This window comes from Dasypus novemcinctus, chromosome 27 (assembly GCF_030445035.2).
Source record: "Dasypus novemcinctus isolate mDasNov1 chromosome 27, mDasNov1.1.hap2, whole genome shotgun sequence".
NCBI classification, from domain to species: Eukaryota; Metazoa; Chordata; class Mammalia; order Cingulata; family Dasypodidae; genus Dasypus; species Dasypus novemcinctus.
In genome coordinates, this window is record NC_080699.1 from 54,274,161 (window position 1) to 54,288,592 (window position 14,432).

General features: G+C 40.3%; 1 long non-coding RNA gene and 1 pseudogene across 2 annotated transcripts in view; both read right to left on the reverse strand.

The window, feature by feature from the left end:
* LOC131276347 (uncharacterized) overlaps positions 1 to 14,432 on the reverse strand; it is a 183,124-nt gene that overhangs the window by 125,761 nt on the left and 42,931 nt on the right. The gene's annotated exons all lie outside the window — the stretch shown is intronic.
* Positions 3,239 to 6,396, reverse strand: LOC101440838 (ubiquitin-associated protein 2-like pseudogene; annotated as a pseudogene).

The window sequence follows — 14,432 nt, forward strand, 5'->3', positions numbered from 1 at the left end:
AAGAAGAGGGGAAGGGAAACACATGCATAGGGAATCCCCTGCTTTTCTAGCTTTCTTTTTGGCATTTCAGGAAATTCAGCAAAATGGAGGGGAACACTAGGTAACTGCAATTATTTTATGTGAACATGCAGGAGAGCTGGGAACTAGCTGGTAAAAATAGGCACAGGAGGTAAAGATACCCTGAGAACTTCTACCCAGGGGACAGAAACCCTTTCCATAAAAGTGCCTAAGTTGCTTGGCTATCCATCCAATGGCTCCTTAATTTGGGCAAGAAGGCAAGTAGGGTCACCGTGTACAAATTCCTCTTCCATTAATCTCTGTGCCTTTCCAGATTCTGGAACTTGTGTTTGTGTTCCAGATCCTAGTATCAACAGCTATGAAGACCATGCATGAAATGAAGGTCTTTGTCAGACCCTCAGAGGAGCTGGTGTTTGCAGACTGAAAGAAGGCATAATTCCCTGAAATGGAGACACCTCAGTACTCAACCCCTTATACCCATTCCCTAATCAGCTGATTTAGTGAAAGTCTGGTTTTCAGTTTGAAAGATTTAAAGTGAGGTTTAGAAAGAGACTTTATTTTTAATGTTAGGTATTATTATATTAAAGAATATTTATCTCCTACAAGTTTTCTAAATATTTATCAAGCACCCTAAAGTGAGTTAGAACTTCCTGAATTATCCTATGTCTGTCTCTCTAGTAGCTTTCACCAAAGACACTCCCTCTCATACAAACCCATTTAGTCATAGTGGAACAAGTGTAAATGTAATACTTAGCATCTGTCCTCAGGCCAATGTCTTTCTAAACACTACCTTTACTGACCTCTGTTCACTCAGCTGGAAGGGAATGTGGGAACAATATTACCCAGGGTCTAATTGTATAACGTGGACTTCCATGTCTTTTATACTTGCAAATCAATTTTGTTGGGTATAAAATTAATGGCTCCATTTTCTTCTGACACAATGTATTGTTTTCAAAAACCTTGATGAGGATCTAATTTTCTATCTATTGTGCTAAATGCACAAATGATTTTTTCTTTTTCTGTAAAGCCCATCAATTCTACTAGACTGTATATTGTCATTATATTCATTCTCATTCAGTGCTCAAAGCATTCCTTCTATTTACAGACAAAAATGATTCCTTTAAATTTGTTTCAGGTCTCTGCATTGGATTTGTCTTTTCATGCACTCCAGTTATTCACATATTGGCTCTTCTGTACCTATCATTAGCTTTTGACACTTTTTCTCAAATCTTTAAACAATTTTTATTTTCTCTTGAATAAGTTTTTTTCTCTCAACTTCTATTTCTTATAGGGCATTATCATTCACTGTGTTTCTTCTAGCTTGCATTACATTTTGAAGTGATTTTTCATTTTTTCTCCATATTCTTTCCACATTTCTGTCCCTTCATTTTTTATTATCTGATGTCTTTTCATATCTTGCTTCATTTTCCTAATGCCTAAGGCCTTGTTTTTTGAAAAACTACACCATAAAGGACATCGAAATGAAGATTTTTCATTTTGTTGTATGCTGTTACTCTGCATTTATTCCTTTTTTGCCCTTTATTACCTTTGTATATCAACTGACATGAGTATTTTTTCTACTGGTTATTTTATGATTTTTTCCCTTGAATTTGTAGGCGGTATTATGATTCAGAACAGCTTTCCAAACCTCACAGAGCTGTCTCTCCTGTAGTTTCTGTAAAGTGTTCAAAGACATGGCAGCTTAATTCTGGGTATTTCCTGGTTCCATATTTCTCCCATTCATAAATATAGGCCTCTGTTCTCACTGTCTCTATTGTACCACCCCTTTTCATTCTGCATCTAATTAACCCAATATTAAGTTCTTTTTCTAAAATGAAACAACTGCCATCATGTTGCCAAAATCTAGTCATAACCCTTAAATGTGCATATATTTTCAGGATCATTTAGTTTAGTTTTTTTTTTTTTAAAGAAATACCACAGTTTATTGAAGACTACAAATATTTTTGTTACACGTTGAAACTACAAGCCTTCCAGAAATCAAAAGCAACAGCAGGTGTGTGCATTGATGCTTCGGAGGTGCTGCACCACTTGAATTCGAAATGGGTAAGACAGGGTCAGACACATGGGGAAGAGGGAAATGGGGAAGGGGCAAGTTCAAAAGCCCAGAAGGTATCCACCTCAGCAGAATATCCATGTCTACATAAAATACCATGACTTTAAAATGCTGTTTGACCTAAAGTAAGGGGGAAATGGAAAGGAGAAATGAGTTTATATGGCTACGAGTTTCTAAAAAAGAGTCTGGAGGCTGGCAGAAGGTTTGCCCTCATGCACAACTGAGCAGAGTCAGAGAGACAGATAAAGCAGATACAACCCCCAGATATTGGTTCCTTTGAGGGCTAAAGAGACCCATGGGAGTTACGGTCATGGCCGATGGGGTTAACTACCAGGGCAGATGGCCCCTCTTTGGAAATGGTGTTTATGTGTGATGAATCTGGACTCAGATGGGATCTCCCTTCATAAGACTTTCATGCTAATGTGCTGGAGGTGCAGTTAATGTTGGGGTTTAAGATATATTTAGGGGATTTGAATCTCTGGACTGACAATGTGATAGCTAGATCCTGAGCCTCAACAGACTCCAGCACCTACAATCTGATTTATTGGACTTACCACACTCAGCTAAGATGGAGGTGAAGAAGGACAACCACCACACCATGGAGCCTAGAGTGATTACAACTGAAAATGGGAGGATTGCATCCAGCATCCAGGTGGAATCTGAGCCTCCTCTTGACATAAAGGTGCAATGGACACAACCAATCCAGTGTCCACATAGAAGAGGTGGCATTGGATTGGGAAAAGTGGACATAATGGACAAAGGGTATGGGGAAAGGCAGGAAGAGATGAGAGGTGGAGGCGTCTTCGGGACATGGAGCTGCCCTGGATGGTGCTTCAGAGGTAATCACCGGACATTGTAAATCCTCACAGGGCCTACATGATGGAATAGAGGAGAGTATGGGCCATGATGTGAACCAATGTATATGAGGTGCAGAGGTGCCCAAAGATGTACTTACCAAATCCAATGGATGTGTCATGATGATGGGAACGAGTGTTGTTGGGGGGGGGGGAGAGGGGGGGTGGGGGGGTGGGGTTGAATGGGACCTCACATATATATTTTTAATGTAATATTATTACAAAGTCAATAAAAAATAAAAAATTAAAAAAAAAAAAACCAAAAAAAAAAAAAAAAAAAAAAAAAAGAAGGTATCCACCAACTCATTTCCCCAAGCCACGCAGGCCATGGCCTCAGCTCAGCAGGCTCTCCTCAGTGGTCTGGTTTCTGAAACAAGACTTCAGTGCAAATTTATACACACACACAAACATAGCCCCCAGCCATGGGCCAAATTAGCTCTCAGCCATCCAGAAATGCTTGTAAGGGGGTGGATATTTTCTTCCAGTGTTGTATCCATAAGACCCATATCCACTTGGCTGTTGGAAAGGGGTGGCCGATGCATTCACACTGACATTCACACCGTGCTGCTTGGAAGAGGTAGGAGCCACAGGGAACACAGCAGGCCCATACTGGAAGGTGCTAGGGAGGCCCGGGACCCCTGTGTAGTATGGCAGGCTGGTGTAACTGTACCCAGGAGGCAGCGCCGGGTTCAGAAATGTCTGCTGCGTGGTGTGGTGAGTCTGCATCTGGTTCTGTTGGGGTTGGGCCAAGGTTGTGGCCAGGGCTGGGGAGGAGGCATCCCCATGGCCGAACTTTGTGAGGTCACCAGAATAAGGGTTGCTGGCCAGGCTACCATCCCTCCCAGTCAGTGGAGTGGTAGGTGTGGGGAATGGGATGCTGTAGTAATCCAAAGGAAATCTTGTCTGAAGCATCTGCAAGTCATCATAACCATATACTTGTGGTGGGTAGGCATGTAACAGCCCTGGAGCCATAATATACAGATTAGGCAACAACGGCGGGACCCCAGGAGGGAGGTTGGGAGGAGCTTTTCCTGAAGTCATAGCAACTGAGCTGCGAGTGGAGGCTGTGACGGTAGAGTTGCTACCTAGGCTGAGCCCCAGGCTACTGCCACTATTGAGACTGGAGGAGACACTGACCACTGGAGGAGGTGCAGAGACTGTGCTAGACGAGGTGGAGAAAGTGCTGGAGGAAGAATGGAGATTCGCCTCACTCTCCATGCTTGTGTGCAAAAGAGTGGATGTTGAAGTGCGCCCAGAAGATGTTGATGATGAAAGGGTATTCTGCTGAGTAGATAACGTGCTGCTATGTTGTGTGGTGGTAGTATTTGGAATCTCCTCACTGTGGCTCAAGCCACCCAAGGAGGATGAGTGCTGATTGGTTGTTGTCAGTAAGGAAGCTGCAGATATTGTTTCATTGAGAGGAGGGATGCTTGAAGTGGAAGGTGAGTCAGATTTCACTACAGAACCCGTAGCACCTTCAACAGATTGTGTGGTCTGTAACTGCATGGCCTGCACAGAACTGAAGCCATTCTTTGCCTGAGTCAGGTCCTTTTGGGGTGACGAAGAGATGGAGCTGGGTTATCGCCGAGTCTGTGTGGATCTCTGTTCGTACAGTGGGCCCTGAGCACTATTTTGGGAGGTATAGGTTGTTGACTGAATTGGGCCACTCTGATAACCAGACTCCTGACTCTGGTTAGATGAAATTGTGGATAAAGATTCACTGGCTGTGCTGGTATACAGGCTACTTGGAGCCTGGCTTGAAGAGGCGCTTGTGGTGGGGGTAGACTCATAATCAGAAAGGACAGGCTCTGACCCAAACTGCAATGCCCCAAACTGCAGGTTTAGCCCTGAGATATCTGCTGAGCCAGGCATCTCCACAGCCAAAGCAGGAATCTTTGAAGTCAAGGAAGCTTTTTTCTTCTGCTGTTTCAGTTTTTGCTGAGCTGGCTGTGGGCTGGAGGACTGGTTATCTGAAGATCCAGGAGACATCTGTGGAGCCGAGGTGGATTTGCTTGGCAAAGGAGAAGAGGAGGGTGGAGGTGCGACTGTAGATGTAGCCACTGCAGTTGGTTTCTCCTGAAGGAACACCTCCATCATGGCTGAAGATGGGGTAAAGGCCTGGCGCTTTGTAAAAGGGCTGTGTGCTGCTGAATCATTTGGGTTCTTCAAATCATACTGCACCAGCGATGGGGATTGTGTGGTCGAGCTCATGTCCCAAGAGGAGGTGGTGGTGCTTCCAGATTGAGAATGCTGAGCTGCCAACTGAGCCAGAGCCTGAGCAGTCTTGAATTGTTCCAAGAACTGGGAGCCCGTGGTGCTGCTGCCTTTAGCTTCACCAACATCACCAAATCCTTTCCCTAACATGCTCACCATACTATGATGAGAAAATGTGTTCCCTGAAGCAGGCTGTGATATGGCACTCTGCTTTGAGTTACTGAACACCAGAGGCTGGGCAAGAGAAGGAGCCTGAGATGGATCCAGATTAGATGAATCATTCTCCATCGAAGATGGTGTCTTCCCCAACAGAACAGCAAGGTCAATTCTCTGACCGGCAGTAATTGTCACATTCTCTGCAGGAAGAGGTACTGAAGACATGTTAGAGGCAGTGAAAATCTTGGTCTCAGAAAGATCTTCATTCCAATCTTCAGTCCCCCACTCCTCTGTTGCAGTCCTCCATGCACTCGTTCCATCATCTGGTTCAAAGTGGCCAGTGTTGTTCCATGTGTTGCCACTACTATTGCCATAATTATCATCAGCATTGGCTGGCTCTGCATAATCAGCTGGATTAAAAGTTCCCATTCCTTGAGCAGAAAACCTTCCTCCACGTCTACCAGAGCCACCTCTGCCTCGGCCACGGCCCCTTCTTCCTCTTTCCATGCCTCTTCCAGAAGGCCCTCCACTCTTGGTGCCATCTAATCCATTTTCTTGCCCCCGAAACTCTCATCCACAGCTGGCACCTCTCCCTCGTCTTGGTGGCCCACCACGTCGCCGACTATAGTCTCTGTCCCGGTCTCGGTTTTCTTTGCCTTCCTCATTGGATTCCGTCTGGCCACCATCCTTCTGTCCTGAGACTCCCTTCTTCTTCCCGACCATCTCCCAGGAATGTATATCTGGGTTTCCTTCCAGCAATACATTGATGGCTCTATTGACATCTCCATTGCAATCATGCAAAGCAATCACACATTCATCCTGGTTCTTGCCGGTGATATCAATCGTTTTACCTTCTCCTCAAAGTCAGCATCATTATGGTCTGAAATCATCTGCGCAAGTCGAATTTGTTCCGCAGTTGCCTGTGGCCGCTGCTTGTGCTGTGTCTGGTTTTGGTTTTGAGGTTGTTCCCAGTTTCCCCAGGCTCGGCTAGTGCCCACCGACGTCATCATTTACAGTATACACAAATAACAGTATTTATAAGGTAGAATACTCAGTCTCCTCCACACTGACACCCCGAGCCGCACCCAGGATCATTTAGTTTTAAAGGTGTTTTCAGTTATATGTCTTAAAATGTAATTCATTTCTGAATTAATTTTGTTTAAAAGTATTTTATCTAATAATTAACTTTTACTTTTTTTATTTTTTAAAATTTATTTCTCTCCCCTTCACTGCCTCCCCCAGTTGTCTGCTTTTTGTGTCCATTCACTGTGTGTTCTGTGTCCACTTGTTTTCTTGTCAGTGGCACCTGGAATCTGTGTCTCTTTTTGTTGTGTCACCTTGCTACATCAGCTCTCTGTGTGTGTGGCACCATTCCTGGGCAGGCTGCACTTTTTTTCATGCTGGGTGGCTCTCCTTTCAGGGTGCACTCCTTGCCCATGGGGCTCCCATAAGCAGCAGACACCCCTGCATGGCATGGCACTCCTTGTGTGCATCAGCACTATGTGTAGGCCAGCTCATCACACAGGTCAGGAGGCCCTGGATTTGAACCTTGGACCTCCCATGTGGTGGGCAGATGCCCTAACCATTGGCCAAAATCTGCTTCCCTTTAGTTTCTTATTATTACTCTTGAAACTGAAGGTAAGTTCAAGTCAATTCAGAGGATTATCATCAATTTGTGATGTTAAATATAAACTCCAACATTACCCTACAAATAAAATATCTAAAAAATATACAGAAAAAGAAATAAGAATGGGAAAAAACTGTGTCATTACAAAAGATCAACTATACACAAAAGAAGACAGGAATGGAGGAAATAAGGGGGAAAAAGTACAAGTTGAATAAGAAATGATTTTAAAATGCCTAAATAAATCCTGCTTTTCAAAATACTTGATTCAAAATAAATAGATTATAAGGCGTACATTCAAGAGAATTAAATCTTTGGACTGTCCATGTCCCTGTTGGGCTTTGAATCTCAACAGTTCATTGGACTCACCCAGTACAACTAACTAGGAAATAATGGCACAATAATGGTGGGCTGATGGCACAACCACCATCCCAAGAAACATAAAGCATCTACAACTGTAAGCAAGATATTCTCATGCATCTTGCTCTATGGGAGCAAAGCCCCCTCTCAATTAGAAGTGGAATGGGCATCACCATCCCAGAATCCTCAGCACTGGGGGAATGAACTATGGACTAAAGTAGACTTACTAGTATCCTAGTATAGACTTATTGTGATTCTAGCAATGGAAGATTTATATCATTGATGTGAAGGCAGTGGCCATTAGAGGTTCTGAGAGAAAGGAGAGGGAAAAACTGATGTAATATGGGGGCATTCTTGGGATTTGGGAATTGCCCTGAATGACACTGCAATGACAGATACAGGCCATTATATATCTTCCCATAACTATAAAATTGTGTGGGAGAGAATAAAAATTACAATGTAAAGTATAATCCATGATTAGAGGCAATGGTCCAAAATGTGTTCATCAATTGTAATGAAAGTACCATACTGATGAAGGATGTTAATGTTGGAAAATTTAGGAGGTGTAGGGAATGGGGCATACAGAAATCCCCTATGTTTTTTATACATCATTTATGTAATCTAAGTATCTTTTAAAAAAATAAAAAATAGTTTAACTCACCAATCAAAATACACATATTGGCAGAATGTATTTTAAAAATACTTCAGAGAAGTGGACTTGGCTCAATGGATACAGCATCTGCCTACCACATGGGAGGTCCATGGTTCAAACCCAGGGACTCCTTGACCCATGTGCAACTGGACCACGTGCAGTGCTGATGTGTGCAAGGAGTGCCATGTTACATGGAAGTGTCCCCTGTGTAGGGGAGCCCCATGTGCAAGAAGTGCACCCTGTAAGGAGAGCCACCCAGCATGAAAGAAAGTCCAGCCTGCCCAGGAGTGGCACTGCACACACCAGGAGCTGATGCAGCAAGATGATGCAACAACAACAACAAAAGAGACACAAATTCCCAATATCACTGACAAGAATAGATGCAGACACAGGGGAACACACAGCAAATGAACATAGAGAGTAGACAATTGGGGTAGGGGTGGGAGGGGAGAGAAATAAGTAAAAATATATATTAAAAAAATACTTCAAACACATGTTATTTTAAAGACACTCCTTTTAGATCCAAAGAAACAAATAGTTTGAAAGTTTTGAGAAGAAAAAAATATTACATATTAAGAGTAACTAGAAGAGAGCAGGGGTGGTTAAACTACTATCAAAATAAAATAGCCTTGTAGTCCAAAATTACAACAAGAGAAAATGGAGGTATAGCAACAAACAACATATATGCACAGAGCCACAAAATACATGAAACATTGGCAAAACTGAAAGAAGAAATAGTTATACAATAATAATTGGAGACTTCAAAACACCAGTTTCAAGAATCAATCAGGGAAGTGGATGTGCCTTAACTGATAGAGCATCTGCCTACTATATAGGAGGTCCAGGGTTCCATAACCAGGGCCTCCAGGCCCACGTTGTGAGCTGGCCCATGCACAGTGCTGCCATGGGCAAGGAGTGACATGCCACACAGGAGGGTCCCTTGTGTAGGGGTGCCTCATGTGCAAGGAGTGCACCCCTCAAGGAAAGCCACCCCACATGAAAACACAGCCCACCCAGGAGTGCTACCACACACAAAGGAGACCCAATGCAGCAAGATGATGCAACCAAAAGAGACACAGGTTCCCAGTGCCACCTGAGAAGAATACAAGCAGACTCAAAAGAACACACAGCTAAAGGACACCGAGAACAGACAATGGAGGGGAAGGGAAGAGAAATAAATATTTAAAAAAAAAGAGTCAATCATCAAGACAGTTTCAGAATGGAAACTGAGGATGTGAACAATTCTATAAACAAACTGCACCTAACATATATAGAACACCACTCAACAATAGATTACACATTCTTCTAAAGTGTCTGTGGATCATTTTCCAGGCTAGACCATCTGTTAGGGCACAAGACAATAAAAATTAAAAGAAATCACACAAAATCCTTTCCTACCCCATTGGATTTATATAAAAATCAACAGAAAGAAAACTGGAATTGTACAGTTAAGTCAAAACTATATGACCCATTTTAAAATAACCAATGGGATAATTTTCCAAAATCCACCTACAAAGAAAACCGGAAAATTCTTAGAGAAATTTTTTTTTTAAAGTCCAAAAAACTATGGAAAGGAGCAAGGCACTACTCATTGCAAAACTTATAACTATAAATTCTTACATTAAGGAAGATTGATATTTAATCAATTATCTAACTTCATATCTTGAGGAAAGAAGAGAAAACTAAACCTAACATTAGTAGGAGGAAGGAAATAATAAAGATTAGAAAGGAGACAAGGGAGATAAAGCACAGAAAAACAAATGAGAGGATCAATGAAACCAAAATTTGGTTCTTTAAAAAGATTAATAAAATTGACAAACCTTTATCCAAACAGAGAAATGAGAGAAGATGCAAATAATTATTTAAGGAATGAAAGTGGGAACATTAATACTCATCTGGCAGAAATTAAAAGGGTTATGAGAGAATACTATGAACATTCATATGTCAATAAACTAGACAATCAAGAAGACATGAACAAATTCCTAAAACATAAAAATAACCTCTCTGACTTAAGAAGATATAAAAGATCTTAACAGACCTATAAAAAGCAAAGAGATTGAATAATAATAAAAAACATCCCATCAAGGAAAGGTCAAAGTCCAGATGGTTTCAGGGAGAATTGTACCAAACGTTCAAACAAGAATTAACACCAATCCTTCCCAGACTCTTCCAAAAAACTAAAGAGGTAGGAATTCTTCCTAACTCATTCCATAAGGCTACTATTGTTCTGATACCCAAACCAGATAGACACATAAAAAGAAAACAACTTCCATATGAATATAGAAGCAAAAACTCCCAACAAAACACTGGCAAATCAAATCAAACTACATATATTATAAAGATTATACCCCATGGCAAAGTGTAACTTATCTCAAGAATGCAATGGTGGGCCAACCTAAGAAAATCAGTCACCTATAGTACACCACATTAAAACAATGGAGGGAAAAATCTATGATCACTTCAATAGCACAGAGAAGGCTTCTGATGAAAGATACCATGATTTCATAATAAAATTGCTCAGAAAAATAGGAAAGGAATAAAAGGTAACAACCACAACAAGTAAATACAAAAAACTCACAGCTAACATCGTAGTCAATGTGAGAAACAATGAAAGCTTGCAATGAAAGAATGAAACCTGAGGTCAGGAACAAGACAAGGATGTCCACTGTTACCACTTCTATTCAAAATTAAGCCAGAAGTTCTAGCCAGGGTTATTAGGCAAAAAAAAAAAAAAAAAAAGAGAAAGGCACACATATCAGAAATCAAAAACTATCACTATTCTCAGATGATATGATGGTTCAGACTGAAAATCCCAAAAAAATCCACAAGAAATCTACTAGAGGAAATAAATTCAGAAAAGTTGCAAGGTATAAGGTAAACACTGAAAAAGTCAGTTTTGTTTTTCCATACCAGGAAAGAACACTCTGAAATGGGCATTAAACATCAATTCCAGTAGCTGCAACACCTACTCTGTAGTTCACTGGTGTCACCCAGGATAACTAACAAGGAGGTGGGTGGACAACTGTTGTAGAATTTGAGAGAGGTTCAATTATTTGCGTGTAGAGAGACCAGAACTCAGGAATGATTTTGAGAAGGAAATATGGGTTATTGACAGCTGGCCAGACTTGGGAGCTTTCTGTTTCAATCCCGAGCCCAAAACAAGACTTTTGAGTTTATTTTATAGAGAAGAAAGGTTAAATGGTCCCTCTGTTTCAGTTCTCAATAGGCTTGAATTAGCATATATATCTTTTACATCTTAGGTAAGCTTTTAGCACGGACTTCATACATTCTAGACAAACTTTTAGCATATTTGGTTTGCATTTCCCCTGAATACTTAAAGTTTATAGACCTTGCATTGTTAAACTGTTTCCTGGGACTGGAGTCTTTGCCATGGTCACCAAGGGCAGGACTGCAGCCTCTTACCATCTCACACCCACAAGTCAGACAGCTTAGGTCATCTCTGGAGAGACAAAGAGCCTCCCACCTATAGCCCACATCATTTCCCCCCTTTGCGAAAGTTTAACTTGCTAAGCTTTGGCATAATTATTGTTGGAGCTATGAGGTGGATGGCTGTTTGTTGTTTTGATTATCAATCTTTAGTGTAGCATCCAGGACTGTTTTTGGAAGTTTAGAAGTTTTCATTCTGGACAGCAGAATCCTGGGGCAGAGGCCCCCTGCAGTCATCTTGGGGCCACCAGTGCTCATGTGAATTTCCAGTCAGGTTCCATATCCATCTACTAATTTTATTTTACCCTTAAAGAGTTTACACCTTTAATCTAAAAGGGGTGCTGAAGGGAGATGATCTCTTTTCTGTAACTGCTTCCTGCTGGCCATGGGCTGTGGTCGTTGCCTAACAAGGTGTAAAACTCTTATTTTATTTTAACTGGAGGAAGATGGATCTGGCATTCTGTACAAAGTTGGATGAAGTTTTCATATGGTTAATAAGATGCTCACTCTGAAAGAATTAAAAATTTGGAATACCTGTTTTTAAAAGAGGACATTGGATTACAGAGGTAGACAAGGTTAGGTGCTTATATAAAGATGGCACTCCTTTTTAAAAGCTGGTGGGAACAGTATATATATACTTTTTCAAAGTTATTTATCTTTAGAGAGAAATTGCAATAAATACTTAGCTTTGAAGACATTTCAAGCTGTTTAATGATTGGCACTCATGTGAACATGGTGAACTGGCATCCCTTGGGCAATTGGTTTCATTCAGGATTAGTACACCAAATTGGAAATTTTCTTAGTTTTTAGCTGTGGGAGTGATCAGAACTACAGAATAAAGGTTTTTACATTTTGGTTTTAATTGTACAATTTCTAGTAATTTTGACTTTGTTCAATAGGTGACTCATTATTAGCAAGCAAGCCTCATTTTTGCTACACAGTAGAGTACAGTAGAATATAGTAAGTTAACTGAGCCTGGTTGAGACTGCCACATTATTCTATAGACATGTTTATTAACTGTTTGGAAAATGAATTTACTAGGAATTTAACATGTCTAATATACTTCTGCACTTGATCCAAAATAGAAAAGATAACGTTATAATTATTAGGCATATATTTAGTACAGGATAAGAGTACAGCACTTAATTAATGTATTACTTAATGCAAAGGATTTAGAGTTGCAATTAATAGTTTTAATTTTCAGGTTTGTAATATTTTACATGTTATCTCTCCATGAGAGCAGGCCATAATGCCAATTGTGTTTAAGTTTTACTTACAGTATCCTGGTATCATGGCTTCACTTAGCATGTTCTTCATGCAGTGAGCAAGTCGCAGCATCCTTGATCTTAGAGAAATTTTCCAGTATTCTACTAGCCTGGTGCATAGTGCTCTCTGGCACTATGGAACAGTGCCGTCTGGAGATGATATCCATAGTACACTTGGCTGTACCGAGACACCATTGGCTGCTGCAGGAGCTTGAAACTGCAACACAGTTTCCATCGACTTCAGGAGCAGAACCAGAGGCTGATATAGCAAATATTTTTAATTGAGGGGTCAGTGAACAGCCTAGCCAATAACTCACATGGAGAGGCAACCCGCAACATATTCAAGGCCTGGTTTGAATGCACAAAAGAGTTTGACAATGTTAATGTTTATTCCTTGTTTTAATATATATTTTAAACAATTTAATGCAACACATATATCAAATGACTGTTTACTTACACAATTTTACCATGAAGATAACTGTAGTACTTTAGTAGTAGAGGGAAAAAATTATTTTCATTGTTAAAATGAAAACAGAAGATTCCCAAAAGAATCAAGATAACTTTTTATTACCATTTACTTAAATATACACCTTGTGGTGGCCTTCAGACAGGTTTTATTACCACGAAGTTATTTTTCACAACTAATACCAATCCAAGTTTTTAGTTAACAATGACTTCTAGAACTAGAATTATTTAAATGTTTTCAGTTTGGAAGATGTTTTACAAACTTTTATAATTGACTATAACCACATTGACTAGCCACCTCATGTTTAAATAAACTTATTAAATTACAATTACCAACCAAAGAAATTTACTTTATTTATTTAAGAGAGCATACCTATAATCTTTTTCATTTAGCCTAATTTCACCAATGTGAACTTACAATTTCCATTACTCTAAAGATTTTGTACATATAACGTTAATTTAGTTTATAAATTAACTATGGGAGATTACACTCAAGTTATATAAAATTGAAACCATTATAGTTTATGCAAGGAATGTTCTCTTTTTTCCTTACAGGAAGCTAAACACTTCTTTAATTTAAAAGCATACTGACTACCAGGTTTTAAAACACATTACACAATTATTTAATTTGTTTAATCATAATCCAGGAAAGATCTCTCCATAGTTTTTATGGACTTTTCTTTACTTACTGAAATTTGTCAATAGAGCCACTAATTACCTTTATTTTGTTGGAAAGAAATCTTCTGGAAGAAAATAAGGCTCACCCAATTGTGGAGAAGAAAAGAATTTATTCTCAATCTTGCAAGAAGGGGTGCAGAAGCAGATATGGCTGGTGCCTCAAAGAAAAATGACACAATTTATGCCCTTAAGTCTAGCATGTAAGCTCTTCCTTTGTTTCTCAATAGATTGGATACTTCAGAAGTTACAGCTTATCTGAGCATATCTAACTTTCCTGGGCAAAAGTTTGTGATTTAACTGCTTCCTCTATCACATTCCAACCATTTTAGTTTTTACTTGCTCCCCTTTGTCAAACAAGGAATGGAATTTAGTGCTGAATTGGCACTGACCTAGCTCCTTCTTGGGCATCCTTCCACTGCCCATAGGACTGGCCTAACCTGGTCTCCTCCGCTGCTGTCCAGCCCGGGAGTGGGAGACTGAGGCAGTAGGCTGCCAGGTTACATTAATCAATATTTTCTTTCTTTATGTGAAAACTAAACTAATCTTTGTTTTTTATATTTTATGGCTGACAAAAGGTTTAAACTGGGAAATTACAGGGCAAACTGATTCTTAATTCCCTAGCCTA